The 17831-nt window shown below is 27.6% G+C and overlaps 1 long non-coding RNA gene across 1 annotated transcript; it reads right to left on the bottom strand.

Moving 5' to 3' along the window:
• Positions 1-15902: 15902 nt before the first annotated feature.
• On the bottom strand, positions 15903-17499 carry LOC140452116 (uncharacterized). Its single transcript, XR_011952135.1, has 3 exons — positions 17282-17499; positions 16867-17212; positions 15903-16202 (listed from the first exon to the last, which is right to left on the bottom strand). It is a non-coding gene; the product is annotated as an uncharacterized lncRNA (long non-coding RNA).
• Positions 17500-17831: the final 332 nt, after the last annotated feature.

The following is a 17831-nucleotide window of genomic DNA, read 5'->3' as shown; positions in this document are numbered from 1 at the left end:
CTTCCGTGCAGCAGCATCCAAAGCTACAATTGCCATTGTAGCTTTGGTGTCGCAATAAAAAGAAGAGAGAGTTTTTGATAAGCGAATAATAGGGATATTTTAGAATTGAAAGTTAACTGTTTTTTCAAGAACAATAATGCAGAGGAACAGAGTTTCGAAGCGAAACAAAAAATTAAAATGAATATGTTAATTTTCTGTAAAGAAGAATCTGTTATTTGTTAAAGCCAATTTTATTTGGGTTGGGCAGTTTAATTTCTCAATATAGGAAAACATTGATATTTCTAATTGATTTATTTATACGTGTTATAATTTTCCAAGTGAAATATATGTATATACATACATATATATTTATATATATATATATATATATATATATATATATATATATATATATATATATATATAAGAGTAAGAAAAAAGAACTACTTGTGACTCGTTTGGAAAAAATATATAAATGTTTTGGATGGGTTGGAGTCAATAAAAGGGTCTATTGGTTAACTATTTATTATCTCGAGCTTTCAATTGTGTTTACAATTATTATCAAGAGCTGCTAAAAAAGACAAAATATCTTACAAAGTTGAACTAGAAAGAAAAAAATTTTTGTTAACTCACCAAATAAAATTAGTTTGGTAAATAAAATTGCTGCTAATACATCTCAAAAATAAATAATACAAAAATGTCTTAATCTAATAAATACTTCTCTGTATAGAGAATGGATCTAACCTCAAAATAGATACGACTTAACAAATTTATTAAAAATAAAAAATTATTAGTCTTCCACAAGAAATCTAATTTCCTGTAGTTGGCTGTATACTATATATAACACAAAATGTTATTAAAAATCCTTTATAAAATGTATATAATTTAAAAACCCTAATCGGCCTATATCAAAAAACGTTTTCGAACTTTGGACTTCGATGACTATATCAAGGATAAAACATACGGACCAACTGATAACGAAACAGATAATTCTGAAAGTGAGTCAGATAATCAAAAACTCCCAGGCAAAAAAAGGAAATCAAAACCTCTGCATTGGAAATGGAACCTTCGTAAAAAACAAATGGCCGGCCGGCCGGCGGTAACAAACGCCAAACCAAGAATACAGTTTTGCAATCGAAGCAACTTGGAGCTCGATGTAAAGAAACCTGTAGCGTTAGGTGCACAAAACTATAACTGAAGATCAAAGACGTTGCATACATTCTGAATTTTGGGATCCTAATAAAAACATCGACATGAAAAGACAATTTGTAGGAGCAATGGTGGAATGCTTACCAGTGGGACGTATCCGGGAAACAATAGGAGCACGCTTTGGCATGAGGGAGTTTACTAGGCGTTATTCATTATATTTTAATCCTGTACGTTATAAAGTTTGTCAGAAATTCTTTTTTTCTACCTTAAGTATAGGTATTCGAGACATTCGTTACAACAGCTCTTACGAAGAAAAAGGAATGTGGAGTAGTTAATACAGATCAAAGGGGTAAACGTAAGTCTGTCAATAAAATTCCCGAATCTATCAAACAAGACATTCGGGATCATATTAGCAAGTTCTTAACTATAGAATCGCATTATTCTAGAGAGAGTTCTCAGAAAAAATATCTTGGTTGTGAACTTAATATTACCAGAATGTATGAGATATACAGATCTGAGTAAATAGAAAGCAATGCACCTGAACAAAACATTGCTAAAATTTGGCTGTATTCCGAAATAGTTAACACAGAAATGATTATTTTTTTTAAATTTTCATACATAAACACGTGTGATGAATGTGACAGATTAAATTTGGCCAAAATTCAGATGGTAGAAGGAAAAGAAAATATTAAACAAGATTATCAACAACATCTTTTGGAGGATAGTAACAGGTATGAATTAAAAAGACTTAAAAAGGAAAGAGCAGCAACAAGTGGGGAAACAATAAAGTTATTGACACTGGATTTACAGAAATGTCTGCCAACGCCTGTTCTAAGTAACCAGCAGAGTTTTTATAAGCTCAAGTTATGGGAACACAATTATACGATTTCAGACACTTCAGGTAATGTTACGTCTTTCATGATGTGGGATGAATCAAAGTCTGGACGTAGAGCAAACGAAGTGGCTTCGGGCTTTTTGAGGTGGACTGAAGCTATAAATGAAAATGTAAGAGAGATTAATGTATGGTCCGACAACTGCCTATCCCAGAACAGAAATATGGTAATTGTCATGCTTTATTTTGGATACTTCACAAGTATCCACAGATAAAAATTATAAATCTTTTTATACTTTCAACTTTTTAAAAATCATGACTCCCTGGGACTTGCAGCAGCTAGCACGACTTTGCTGTCGTTCTAAAACATTCAATATAATTAATATAGAACTAAATGACTTCGGATTTTAAGACAACAATAACTGTTTTTTACAACAATCTTTTATTATAAGGAAAAAAACTCAGCAAAATACAGACTTTTGCACGTCAGATGTTGTCCACTTGCAAGTAGGCAGCGATAATTTAGGATAACTTTTTTTTCAAAACTAATTTTAATTCCGAAATATTGATCTTAATAGAAATACTATGCGTGTTGTGTTTGCTGCGGTCCTGCCTGTGATTCGCGATAAGCCAAAGGAAATATCTACAAAAAAATACACACATCTGCAAAGTTTGCTCACCTGGGTGCCAAGTGAATTTCATAACTTTTATAAAAATTTATCCCACTCCGATAAAATAGATAAGGATTTATAAAATTTTTCCAAAACAATTTAAGTGAACAACAGTATTAACTCCATGTTTTTTCAAAAAATTAAAGAGCTATAAAAATAACAAATACAGTAATATATAGTATCATTTATACCTCTCAAATTATTTTAATCTGCTCTCCTGTAAAATTTCAATTTTGTGAGTTAATACAGCTTAGCTCTGAGGTACAGATATATATATATATATATATATATATATATATATATATATATATATATATATATATATATATATATATATATATATAGCAAAAAATACGACCGTTAATTAAATTTGGAATATATTCAATGGTTGAATAGCAGAATACCGATAAAACCTCTGCTATTCAACCATTGTATATATATATATATATATATATATATATATATATATATATATATATATATATATATATATATATATATATATATATATGTTATGATGTGTTTTTTGTTTGAATGATGAGCAATGAGTATTTTTAATAATATAGGGTTTTTATCGCGGTTCTCAAAGAATTAGCTTGTAAGTACTTTTTTAAATTATCTTTATTATAACTATTATGAAACACACATATATATCTAACTTAGCCAATGTAAATTTAAAATAAACTATCTTTAAATTGATATTCTTATAAAACTAATTAAATTTTATAGACAATGTAAAATTTAAACAAACTATCTTCAAAATTGAAATTGTTATGACACTAACTAAATTATATTAACAAAATTTTGTACCTTTCTTTCACTGAATGCCTAAATGAACTGTTTTCCACTATATAGATTCGAATCACCACTGAATGTCTTCGTACTTCAGTTATCCTTGTTTTTTGTGAAATTACTTTTTCCAATTATCAGCTTCTACCAATTTAAGATATAGTTTTCTTCACCAGCATTTATACACCACCAACCAAACCAGCAAACAGCATTTATATTTATTCTTCTTTTCAATATACCAATATCCAATTATTATAAGTTGATTTATACTAATCTCCAACCATAATATAATTTAATTTCTTCCAATATACTTTTTTTTAATCTTCAATAATTATTTGTGTATAATTATAAATGTGCATTAAATTATATGCATAATTTTTAATCTTCATTTAACTCACTATATTAAACTATTGGACTATTTCTACTTGATTCACTGACTCCAACTAACTTTCATAATAAACTGGCCTGACTTCTGACTAAAAACTCTAAAAACTTCCTAAAACTGCCCTCTTGAATCCAAATCACGGGTATTTATATCTTTTCAATCTTCCAGAACCATCTGGTAAGAAATCATGTTCCAATTTGTTCTATCACTTCTATATAGATGTTCTCGAAAAAAATATCTGTTCGATCCACCGCCATAATCATTATTCCAGAATGTTCCAACATAAACACAGGTCAAATTCTGCACTCTGGAGAATTCGTTAATGTTCCATTGATAATTTTGTTGACATTTAGGCTTTTCAGATCAGAATAAACATTCAAATTAGTAACTAACACTCTAATTTAATAAAATACACATTTCAAACAATGTAACCCCACTTATATTCGTAAAATTCTTAAAATGACACTTAGGAATGGAGGGTATAGTGTGTTGCCTAGTCACATGGCTCACTTAAAAATGTCTACAAAATTATAATTACTAAAATACAACTTTTTACAATTATTATATGCTAATTTCTTAAAATGCCCTCACATAAATATATTTTTATAAAATTCTCTAGTATATAACTTATTTAAAATAATCAAATACTTTTTTATATCTAATATTATGTAGTATATAACTTATAAATTATTTTCTATAAACCCTAATTGTCACAATACCCCAAAAATAATATTTAAAATAAATAATTTACTTATTATTTTTTTAAATATTAATTTTCTCATACCTTATTAAATTTAATAAATTAATAATTCAATTTTTTTTATTATTTAAAATGTGTTAAATACATCCCTGTTCGCTGTCTATGTCAAAACAGAGAACAACGGATCACAGTTCGGCTATTCTATGGTCAAACTGTCATGTCAAATGGAGAATGGATTTTATCAGAGAATAAAATATATCCTTAATTAAAAATATAATCTATATTGTGTTCTGTTTATTTATAGACAAAATCTAGGAATTATTTCCATTCAACAGGCTTTCATCCATATGAATTGGTAAGTTTTACACTTTTTATAAAGACATTTACACAATCAATTCTGTATCTAACCCCAAATTATGATTTTTAGGGTACCAAACAATTTCCATATGTACAAAATTCAACAAGTATGATGTCAAATTTATTCACAACAAAGAAATCTACCATCTATCTATGAAATGGATCTATCAGTAAGTTTTTTTTTAAATTCTTTTCTTTGTTTAGTTGACATATTGGGCATTGGTTAGTAATTTCTTTTGCTATACTTATGTCATTCTTTGCAAAATAATTGTCCCTAAATAGCATCCATAGCTTTCTTGAACCAATATGCATATAATTGTTATGTAAATTTTTCAATATTTTCTTTGCTAAAGTTCTAGTTATTACATATACTTCTATGCCATTTATTATTTTATAATATACCCCATCTTTCCTAAGGACTTTTTGTTTTTCACTCAAATTGATCTGATCTCTTATAATTTCTTCTTTAGAATATAATCCTGTACTTTCTACTAATTGATTTAATCCAATTTTTATTGTTCGCTGCCCTTTTTGTGGTGTATTTTCTAACCTTGATAAAGCATCTGCCACTATATTGGATTTTCCAGAAATGTATTTGATTTCAAAGCAGTATTCACTAAGTATTAGACTCCACCGATGTATTCTACTGTTTCCATATTTGTTATTTAATATAGACGTTAAAGCTTGGTGATCTGTTTCTATAGTAAATTGATTACCCAACAAATAAAATCTTAATTTTGTGACACAGTGTATTATACTTGCTAGTTCTAATTCTGAAACTGAGTAACCCTTTTCATGTGGCTTTGTAATTCTTGAAATGAATTGTATTGGGTATTCGACCCCATCATGTATTTGTAATAATACCCCTGATAATCTCTCTATTGATGCATCTGTTCTTAATATGAATGGCTGTGTGTAGTCAGGATAGTATATTTTCAAATTTGACAGAAAAATGTTTTTAATCTCTTGGAATGCTAGTTCTCTTCTCTGATCCCATCTCCATTTTACACCTTTTCTCAGTAGTTCAAGTAATGGAATTTCTTTTATACTTAGATCTGGTATCATCCTTTTATAATAATTAATTATTCCAATGAATCCTCTTAAAGTTCTTAAATTGTGTGGTGTTTTATATTCCTGAATGACTTGTGTCCGTTCTGGATCCATTTCGATTCCCTTAGTATTAAGTTTATAACCTAGATATATGACTTCTTTTTGAAAAAATGTACATTTTTCTTGATTTATTTTTAGTCCAACTTTGTCTAATCTATTTATTATAATTTTTAGGTGTTTCTCATGATCTTCAGCCGTTTTAGAAAAAATTAATATATCATCAATGTAGTGAATTACAAAATGTTCATATTGATCCAAAATATCATGAAGACATCTACATAGAGCACTGCAAGATGATTGAAGTCCAAATGGTACTACTTTGAATTGATATACTACTCCATCTATCTGAAATCCTGTATACTGTCTACTTTTTCTTTCTAAAGGTATTAACCAAAAACTATGCTGTAAATCGATTTTAGTGAAAAATGACATTCCTGTAATTCTTCCTAATATTCCATCTATACTCATTGGTGCTTCAAATTGCTTTTCAGTAATCTTGTTAATATTCCTTGCATCCAAACATAACCTGATTTCACCTGATCTTTTTCGTACTACTACTATGGGGTTAATAAAATGTGTGTCTGCCTTCTCAATGATTCCATCTTCTAACATATTATTAATTGTTTTGTTTACTTCTTCTCTGTATTTATATGGTATTGGGTATGATTTTGTTTTAAAATCTTTTTCTTCTTTAACTTTTATACTATGGATATAATTTTGTGCAATTCTATTTTCTTTATTGACAAGTCCCTTGTGTTGCTGCAATATGGAAATGACTATTGATTTATATTCTTCAGGGCAATTTAAAACTTTTATCATATCTTCTTCTTTACAAATAAAATTATTCTTCATTATGTACTCATTATTCCTTGCTTCCAATTTTACACACTCCGCCTCGTAGGCATCCATCTGCTTAAAATTTCCATTCCTTAAATATTCACTACAATAATTATTCTTTACATTCTTTTGGGACATTTCCCTATCATCAAAATACATTTCTTCTTCATAAACATCATTATTTTCTTTTAATAATATCCTATCAACTCTTATTCCTTCTTCCACCTCATCTTTCTGCATAAATTTAATTATTTGCCCTTCCAAAGTTACCATTTTCTCTTCAAAATCTATCTTTACTTTCTTCTTTTCCAATTCATCATTTCCCAATAATATATCAACACATAAATCCTTGACAATAAATCCTTGCATATTAATTTCTTTATTAAGAATATTAATTTTAAAATTGGCTAGTTTATCAATTTCACCCAACTTCTTATTATTTGCACCAATCATTTTAATTTTTGGAATCTTTATTATATCTGATAGTTTTAATGTATTAAAAATAAAATTCTCCGAGACTAAAGTACTTTCTGAACCAGTATCTATCATAATCTTAATCATTTTATTTTTGGCCAAAGCATTTATATAAATTAAATTAATAGATTCAATAATTTTATCTTCATCTAAAGAAATAAATTCAGAAGGTTTTTCATAATAGCAATGGCCTAACTTGTAATTCAGAAAGTTTACTGCACAAAATTTTGATTATTAGAATTGTCAGATTGTATCTGACCACTTGGATCTGATGTCCTATGTCTTTCCCTACTATGACTTCTACTCACATTTTCCTGCCTTGTACTACTTCGTTCCCTGTCTTCGCAGCTTCTATTCCTTCGAACACAATTTACCTGTCTGTTATAGTTAGGTCGCTCTGTATTTCTTCTATTGTTAAAATCTTGTCTATTATTATTAGTACTGTTATTAAAATGTTGTCTATTATAACTAGTATTGTTATTACAATTTTGTCTAATTTGATTACTGTTATTATTATTAAAATTTTGTAAATTATTACCATATCTATAATTATTATATGATTGTCTATATTGTTGATTAGCATTTTTATTATATTGAAAGTTATTATTGTTTTTTCTGTTGTTGTTATTACTTGTCATATTGCCTCTTTGTATTCTTTGAATAAAATTAATAAAACTATCTATTGTTTGAATATTTTGTACAGTTACGGTTTGCACAACATCAGCATCAAAATGTCTAGATACATTTAAGACTGTTTCATCCTCTCTAAGTGGTGGTTCTAAATATTTTGCAACTGTTATCAATTTCAATGCATAATCTACCATATTTGATTTTAAATTTTGATTATACTTTCCAAAATATAGAATTTCTCTAAACTTGGCTTGCTCTAATTCACCCCAATAATAATTTAAAAATTTATTTTCAAATGTTTGAAAATTATCTAAATCATTCTCAATACTAGCAAACCAAGTTGCTGCATTGTCATTTAATGTCATTCTAATATAATCTTTAATATCATTAATATTATTCACCAATCTTAATTTATGTTTTAAACTATTTATGTATACTCTAGGATGCAAATTTTTTATATTACCAGAGAATTTAATCCCAGTCTCATTTGTTAAATTTAAGTAAGGTCTCCCTATGTCTCTCATTTGTGAAATATCATCTATTCTCTGTTCCACATTTCTTATTTGATTACTATTTATTTGGATATTTTGTTGTATATCGTCTAATTTTTCTTCTGTGTTTCTCCTGTCTTCATTAATTTTTACTTCTAAGTTACATTTCTCCAACTCTATTTTCTGTTCTATATCTATTTTATTATCTTGAATAATCCTCTTTACTTCTGTCCTCTCATTTTCTATCCTTTTCTTGTAGTCATTCCGTATACTTTTTATTTCATTTGCTACTTTTTTCTCTGCAGTTTGAAGTTTTTTATCCATTTGTTTTTCTATTTGCTTTACAATTTTATTATTATTATCTTCTATTTTCTTTTCTAATTTTCTATAATTCTCTTCCAATTTCTGTTCCATTTTTTTCATGTCCTCTTTGACTTCTTTTGAATTCTCTTCCATTTTTTTTGGTATTCTCTTCCATTTTCTGTTCTATTTTTTTTATGTCTTCTTTGACTTATTTTGAATTCTCTTCCATTTTTTTCGTATTCTCTTCCATTTTTTTCGTATTCTCTTCCATTGTCTTGTTCATCTGCATCATTAATGACATCAAAGCTGCCATATTGACATTTTCCTCTCTTTCTGGATTCATTTCTGCAGTATCTTGTGGAACTTGAACTAAACTCTCCTCTTGTATAGGTTGTGTATCTACTTCCACATCTTCTTCATTCTTTTTGCTTCTTGTACCTTTCTTTCCTTGAGACATTTTGAGACTTTACTTGTTCAAATATAATTAAAAATAAAATCTATAATTTTTTCTTTCTACTGATAATTAATTTAATTATATGAGAGCACTTATCTTCCCAAACTAATTCTTTTAAATAGAGAGCCCCACGTTGGGCGCCAAATTGTTATGATGTGTTTTTTGTTTGAATGATGAGCAATGAGTATTTTTAATAATATAGGGTTTTTATCGCGGTTCTCAAAGAATTAGCTTGTAAGTACTTTTTTAAATTATCTTTATTATAACTATTATGAAACACACATATATATCTAACTTAGCCAATGTAAATTTAAAATAAACTATCTTTAAATTGATATTCTTATAAAACTAATTAAATTTTATAGACAATGTAAAATTTAAACAAACTATCTTCAAAATTGAAATTGTTATGACACTAACTAAATTATATTAACAAAATTTTGTACCTTTCTTTCACTGAATGCCTAAATGAACTGTTTTCCACTATATAGATTCTAATCACCACTGAATGTCTTCGTACTTCAGTTATCCTTGTTTTTTGTGAAATTACTTTTTCCAACTATCAGCTTCTACCAATTTAAGATATAGTTTTCTTCACCAGCATTTATACACCACCAACCAAACCAGCAAACAGCATTTATATTTATTCTTCTTTTCAATATACCAATATCCAATTATTATAAGTTGATTTATACTAATCTCCAACCATAATATAATTTAATTTCTTCCAATATACTTTTTTTTAATCTTCAATAATTATTTGTGTATAATTATAAATGTGCATTAAATTATATGCATAATTTTTAATCTTCATTTAACTCACTATATTAAACTATTGGACTATTTGTACTTGATTCACTGACTCCAAATAACTTTCATAATAAACTGGCCTGACTTCTGACTAAAAACTCTAAAAACTTCCTAAAACTGCCCTCTTGAATCCAAATCACGGGTATTTATATCTTTTCAATCTTCCAGCACCATCTGGTAAGAAATCATGTTCCAATTTGTTCTATCACTTCCATATAGATGTTCTCGAAAAAAATATCTGTTCGATCCACCGCCATAATCATTATTCCAGAATGTTCCAACATAAACACAGGTCAAATTCTGCACTCTGGAGAATTCGTTAATGTTCCATTAATAATTTTGTTGACATTTAGGCTTTTCAGATCAGAATAAACATTCAAATTAGTAACTAACACTCTAATTTAATAAAATACACATTTCAAACAATGTAACCCCACTTATATTCGTAAAATTCTTAAAATGACACTTAGGAATGGAGGGTATAGTGTGTTGCCTAGTCACATGGCTCACTTAAAAATGTCTACAAAATTATAATTACTAAAATACAACTTTTTACAATTATTATATGCTAATTTCTTAAAATGCCCTCACATAAATATATTTTTATAAAATTCTCTAGTATATAACTTATTTAAAATAATCAAATACTTTTTTATATCTAATATTATGTAGTATATAACTTATAAATTATTTTCTATAAACCCTAATTGTCACAATATATATATATATATATATATATATATATATATATATATATATATATATATATATATATATATATATATATATATATATATATATATATATATATGTATACTCATATATATTTTCATATATAAAGAATAATATGATATGTAATGCAAACATTAATAACATAATCCATAGAGCAAATCAATTTTTAATAAATGCTAAGGTAAATTTTGGTTGTAATTTCCTGTATCTGCAGGCAAAAAATTAACCATAAATGATTTTAAACATTTTGTTGTGGAAAAATTTATTTTGTTTTATTACTGATCGAATATGCAGTCCTATTATAAAATAGTTATAGCATGAAGATTATTATTTTTTAATTATTTGCACATTGTTATAAATAAAAATCAATACTGCACTAATTTTTATTTTGTTTTATTTGTTGCATGTTTTACAAAATGGTGAAAGTGATTTTAATTCTCTATAAAAATTTACGTAATCGGACTATAGCTGCAGTAATTTTTACTTTAATTTTTTTTCATTCAGTAAATTTTGTGTAAGTTGTAGATTATCAGATCATTATTCGCATTATTAAACATTATTTAACCTCAACTAATATTAGAAACGAAAGCATAGAGCGTAGTAGAACACTACAAATTAAAGAAATGTGAGAACAGGGTTCAATTAGTATTGTATATACATGGAATTTCCAATTTCGTTTCCATTAATAAATAAACAGTAATCGCTTCCAGTCAGATATGCATTCACCGTCATCACTCAACCAGCATTATCCATCGCTGAACATTGGTATACGAAATATCCTTTTTTATTTATTAGAGATATATATATTAGATATATATATATATATATATATATATATATATATATATATATATATATATATATATATATATATATATATATATATAAGGATCACTTAGAAGAGTGGTGGGTTTTTTCGGTCAAAAGGTGGAGAAAAAAGACAAAGTTGATGGCTACTTCATCTATTTATTGAAGACGCTTCGCTTTCTTAATCAGAAAGCATCATCAGTTCATCTAAAAAGAACAATATGAAAAAACCACAACAAGCATGGAAAAGTTGTTACATGTGTTACCTTAAAAAGATATGTAGCAGTCAGTGATAACAAAGTTGTAAAGACACTTAAGTAAATGGACATTATACGATTATGATGTATAAACAATAAATTGAACTAGATAAGTTAACAATTTGTTCAAACTAAGCACAGCAAAAAGAACGTGGTTTTGTTTTTTTATATAAATGTATAAGTTAAATAAAAAACATTAAAAAAGAGAATGAAGAACTAAGAAAATCAAAGAAGCACTTCCAACAATATAGCAATGGTTATGATTTAATTTTTACTTTAGGTAGCATTATTATAATTAAATAATTTAAATTAAATTATTAATTAAATTATTTTACATAACATATATACATATACATATGCATATAATGTTCTTACAGTTTTACTTGTATTTTTTTGTTTCGTTTCTCTCGTTTAGTTTTTAATCTTTAATGTTAAGTTATCGTAGAGTTTTTATAACATCTATACAAAAACCCTACAAATTGTTTTTGTAAGTATGAACCCTGTTGGTTTGTTTACTTATATTCTAAAATCTTTTTTATTTGTAGTGAACGGATGATGCTTTTAAAAATAAAAGCGAAACATATTCGAATAAATCAATAAAGTAGTTGACGACTTTTATTTGCCAATTATTGACCGATAAAACCTCTGCTATTCAACCATTGAATATATTCCAAATTTAATCAACGGTCGTATTCTTTTTTGCTATACATATACATATACATATACATTAAATTATTCAATTTCAATATTAATTAATATAATAATGCTACCTAAAGTAAAAATTAAATCATAACTATTGCTATATTGTTGTAAGTGCTTCTTTGATTTTCTTAGTTCTTCATTCTCTTTTTTAATGTTTTTTTTAACTTATACATTTATATAAAAAAACAAAACCACATGCTCTTTTTGCTGTGCTTAGTTTGAAAATCTAGTTCAATTTATTGTTTATACATCATAATCGTATAATGTCCATTTACTTAAGTGTCTTTACAACTTTGTTATCACTGACTGCTACATATCTTTTTAAGGTAACACATGTAACAACTTTTCCATGCTTGTTGTGGTTTTTTCATATTGTTCTTTTTAGATGAACTGATGATGCTTTCTGATTAAGAAAGCGAAACGTCTTCAACAAATAGATGAAGTAGCTCTTTTTTCTCCACCTTTTGACGGAAAAAACCCACCACTCTTCTGAGTGATTCTTAATTTATATTGGATTGACGGTCGTACTCCTTTTCTCGATATATATATATATATATATATATATATATATATATATATATATATATATATATATATATATATATATATATATATATATATATATATATATATATATATATATATATATATATATATATATATATATATATATATATATATATATATATATATATATATATGTATTAAACCTAGAGCTAAGATTAATACTATTATAAAAATTAATATTAAACTCGGCAGTCTTCCGGTGAACCGCGTCGATATCCATTGGGCCGAGCTTTCGACATCCTCTCTGATGTCTTCTTCAGGACTTCCGAGGTCTCAGTCTCCCGAGCCCCCAGATACTACTACACTCACTAGTCACTGCACTACTGCATTGAACTCTGAACTCTGAATTGAAGATACATCTCATTATAGTGATAAGTGGGCTTGCTGGATACTGTATTTAGTTTTCAGAATATTTAGATTTTCCTCTATAGGAATGTTTGTAAAGAGTGAAACGATATCGAAACTTACTAGAATGTCTGATTGCGAGGTGAGGTATTGTTTAAGAAGTTTGGTAAAATGAAAAGAATTTTTGACGAAGGATGAAGCGTTTTTGGCAAGAGGTTGTAGAGTTTGGGCCAAATACTTGGCCAATGGTTGTGAAGGAAAGTTGTATACAAAGACAATGGGATATAAAGGAATATCGGGTTTGTGAATTTTGGGTAGGCCATATATTCCAGATTCATGATAATCAAACAAATTCTTGTAATTAATAAATTGATTTTAAAAACTCCAGAACTATAGCCCCCATCCGCTTCTATTACTCATGAATTATGCAAGAAGCCATGGAAATTAAAAAAGGGCCAGACTGTCTCAAAAAAAAGATGAAGGCCTTCGGTTACCTTCTACATGGAGACCTCGCATATAGAAAATATGGTCCGCTCCTCCCGCCAACCAAAATCCTACTTTCACAAATGTTCGCGCCAACTCCCCCGCCAATCCCCGCGTCAATCCCAGCGCTAACGCCCACGGCTACCTTCATCAAAACCACGTTACTATCGATGGTATAAATGAACCATCCGCTGTTCCCAGTAGCAGTAATCCATTCATGCATTATTACTCCCGAGTCTGAGGACTCGAGAGACTAAGACCTCGGAAGCCCTGGAGAAGACATCAGAGAGGATGTCGAAAGCTCAGCGCAGTGATAATCAACGATGTTCAACTCAAAAGACTGTTGAGTTTAATATTAATTTTTGTTATAGTATTAATCTTAGCTTATTGTACTAACTGCGGAATAATTGTGTAATGTAATGTTTATAAAATAAAGTGCTTATTGAAAATGGCAAATAGCAGAAACATTTAAGTAATAATTAAGTGTTTTTAATTATAACAGGAATATATAAAGGAAGGAATACTAATAAACGGTGAATGGTTGAATAACATTAGATATGCAGATGACACTATAGTTTTTGCCGATAATCTGAATGACTTACAGATATTAACAAATCGCATAATAGAAGTCAGCAACAGATACGGACTAGCTCTTAACATAAAGAAAACCAAATTTATGACAATTAGTAAAAAACCAATACTAAACGCTCAACTTACAATCAACCAACAGAATATCGAAAGAGTCGAGCAATATACATATCTAGGCACCAATTTAAATAGCCAATGGGACCACTCAACAGAAATTAAACAGCGAATAATAAAAGCAAAAGCAGCATTCGTTAGAATGAGAACCATTTTCAACAGTCGAGACATATCATTAAAAACAAAATGCCGTCTATTGAACTGCTACATATTCACAGTTCTGCTCTACGGAATGGAAGCATGGACACTGACTGTTGCGTCTATGAATCGGCTCGAAGCTTTCGAAATGTGGTGTTATAGGCGCATCTTACGTATATCCTGGGTTGACAGAGTTACTAATGTGGAGGTCCTGCGTAGAATGGGGAAAGAATGTGAAATTCTCATGACCGTCAAAACTAAAAAGTTGGAATATCTAGGACATGTAATGAGAAATCAAGAACGTTACTGTCTTCTCCAGTTGATTCTCCAAGGGAAAGTAAATGGTAAGAGAGGACCGGGAAGAAGACGCATTTCCTGGCTTCAAAATTTACGAAAGTGGTATAACACGACTACCACTGAACTGTTCCGCGCTGCAATAAATAAAGTAAAGATAGCCGTGATAATCGCCAACATCCGGAACGGATAGGCACTTTAAGAAGAAGAAGAAGATTTATAACATACCCACAATCCCAGGAATTAAAAAGTTTCTATTTAAAAATTCACAGTCAGGAAATAACAAAGAATATATATATATATATATATATATATATATATATATATATATATATATATAATATATATATATATATATATATATATATATATATATATATATATATATATAATGAACCAGAAGTATTTGCTGACAACGTAAGGAAGTAAACGTTAAATATTGGGTTTTCAGCAATAAAAAATGAAACGTGTACTCTTTTTCATTTTTTATTGCAGCAAACCCAATATATATATATATATATATATATATTGTTATGAAATTAAAGCTCCTAAACAGTTTTTTTTTTATGAATAGTATGAACATAAAACAAAATGACAATATTGAATATACCACATATATATTTAACTCAAACAATTGTATTATTGTTGTTAATTTAATAGTTGAAACTAGATTCAACAATAAGAAAGAAACTAAAAGCAAAAATAAGCAGAATTCACAGACATGTAACAAACCAATAAGGACTATATTGTATCACCAGATTTAATTAATGTTTTCAAAATAATTTTATTATTATTATAATTAAAACCAGTTGGTTTATTATAAACAAATTTAGCATAATAGAAATAAGATTCTTTTAATACGTGAGTTATTATAGCCACTGAGTTATAGTTGGTTGATAAACACTTTTCAATTAAAAAAAAAAATATATAAAAAAAAAATTAAACCAAAAACAATTGTTGATCATGAAATTGATTATGATTTAAACTTAAGTTATTGTTCGTTATATATATATTATATTATTTATGTAAGAGATACTTACAGAATAAGCCAATATAGCCACAACATAAAGATACAAAAAGCAAATATCAAACCACTTCGGATCGAGTGGAAATAAAAACCATAAATTTGTATTTATTAATTAATTACAATTTTTATTATAATCCAAATTCTAATATATACAAGTCAATAGAATCTTCAACAGTCCTAAAACAGATAAAATATTTAAGTCATTTATTCACAAAGTAAGAAGTTTCAATTTGTTAGTAAACATACAGTTAACATGGATAGAGCTCGGAAAATAAAACGTGTTAGGAGGTGAAATAGGATATATCTCATAAATAAGAGTTCAGAATGATATAATCTTTAATGGACAGGTAATCTGAAGACAATTCTCAGTGATTCAATATCAAAAATGCTTTCAGATAGCTTTAAAATTAAATAAAAGCAAAATAAAAGCAACTAATTCATGTTAAAATTGGTGTATGTCAAATTTGTTAGTAAAAATTTTAATATTTAAATTATCATTTGTTGTAGAAATTATATGTCAAAAGAATGCTTAAATTCTCTAGTATTTGTTTCAATTCATTTCAAAAGTCAATATAATTCTCAAGATTTAACAATTTATGAAAATTTAAAATATTTTTATTTTAATCATAAATGTCAAAAATATACAAAAATCCTGTCAGATCTTAAAAAACATTGTCAAAATGCTTGGAGATCTGGTAAGCAATGAAAAATAAAAGATAGAAAATCAATAGTTACGAAGGGGCAGAAAATTTTTGATTTTTTTCAGCAGTCACAATTTTTCAAAAGTATTTTAAAAAACCTTAAAAAAGTCCTGAATTATAACAAAGTATATTCAAATTACCTTGCCGATAAGAAACCATCGTTTCTGATTATATTTTAGCAAAGCCTGCAGATTAACAGTATATTTTCCGATAAGGGAATTGTTAGCAGTCATCATAAAGAGGTCCACAGCTACCAGAAAGGTGAGTTTTTCCACTCATTTGAATTCTCGCTGAATAAAGAGACCGTTTGGTGTTTATTTTTGACTGAAGATCATTTAAAATTCATTTTGGGTACTTATAAATATTTCTCAACCATTGGAGAGATAATTCTGATAGTTTTGCGGCCCTAATCCATTAGAAGACGTCACTGAAAGATGCAATCTTTGTTATTGAAGATTTCCATAAAATTTTTAGAGAAGGGATTATCTGAAAGACGAAAGTGAACTTTAATAAAGTTAAACGCAAGTTTTGAAATTTCTTTAGAAATAATCTTACCTTTTTTTTTTTTAAACAGCCTATATCATTCTAAATCATCTTTGTGTTAAAAAACAAAATAATTTGAAGTCAAGTTCACAAAAATTTTATTATCGCTTTTGTAATATTAACCAAATATAATTCACCGTTTCTTTTGCTTACTAAAATCATTAAACAAAACAGTTAAACTAAAAAATTGAAGGATTATAAACCTTTGTTTTCGCTCTAAAAAGATAGTAAGTGAGGTTATAAATCCTTTGACAAACAAACACGTATTAGATCTTAGATCAAGTATTTCTTGTTGCAACTTCACAAAACACTAATTTCATATACTTACTTCAATATTGTATTACGTCATAAATCTAAATCCATTCATATTAGTATTAAACGGTTAAGTATTGGCTTATTTATTGGAAGAATCTTAAATAATTTTTTTTATATATTATACAAGATATCGTTGTGTAATATTTAATTGATCACTTGTGAATAATTGCACAGTACATTAAAAATAAAACTTCTTGTGTGGTGATTTTTGCTTTATATAATTTTATATAGCTTTATCAAGCAGTAC

The sequence above is a fragment of the Diabrotica undecimpunctata genome, chromosome 10 (assembly GCF_040954645.1).
Source record: "Diabrotica undecimpunctata isolate CICGRU chromosome 10, icDiaUnde3, whole genome shotgun sequence".
NCBI lineage: Eukaryota > Metazoa > Arthropoda > Insecta > Coleoptera > Chrysomelidae > Diabrotica > Diabrotica undecimpunctata.
This window is presented reverse-complemented; position numbering and strand designations above follow the sequence as displayed.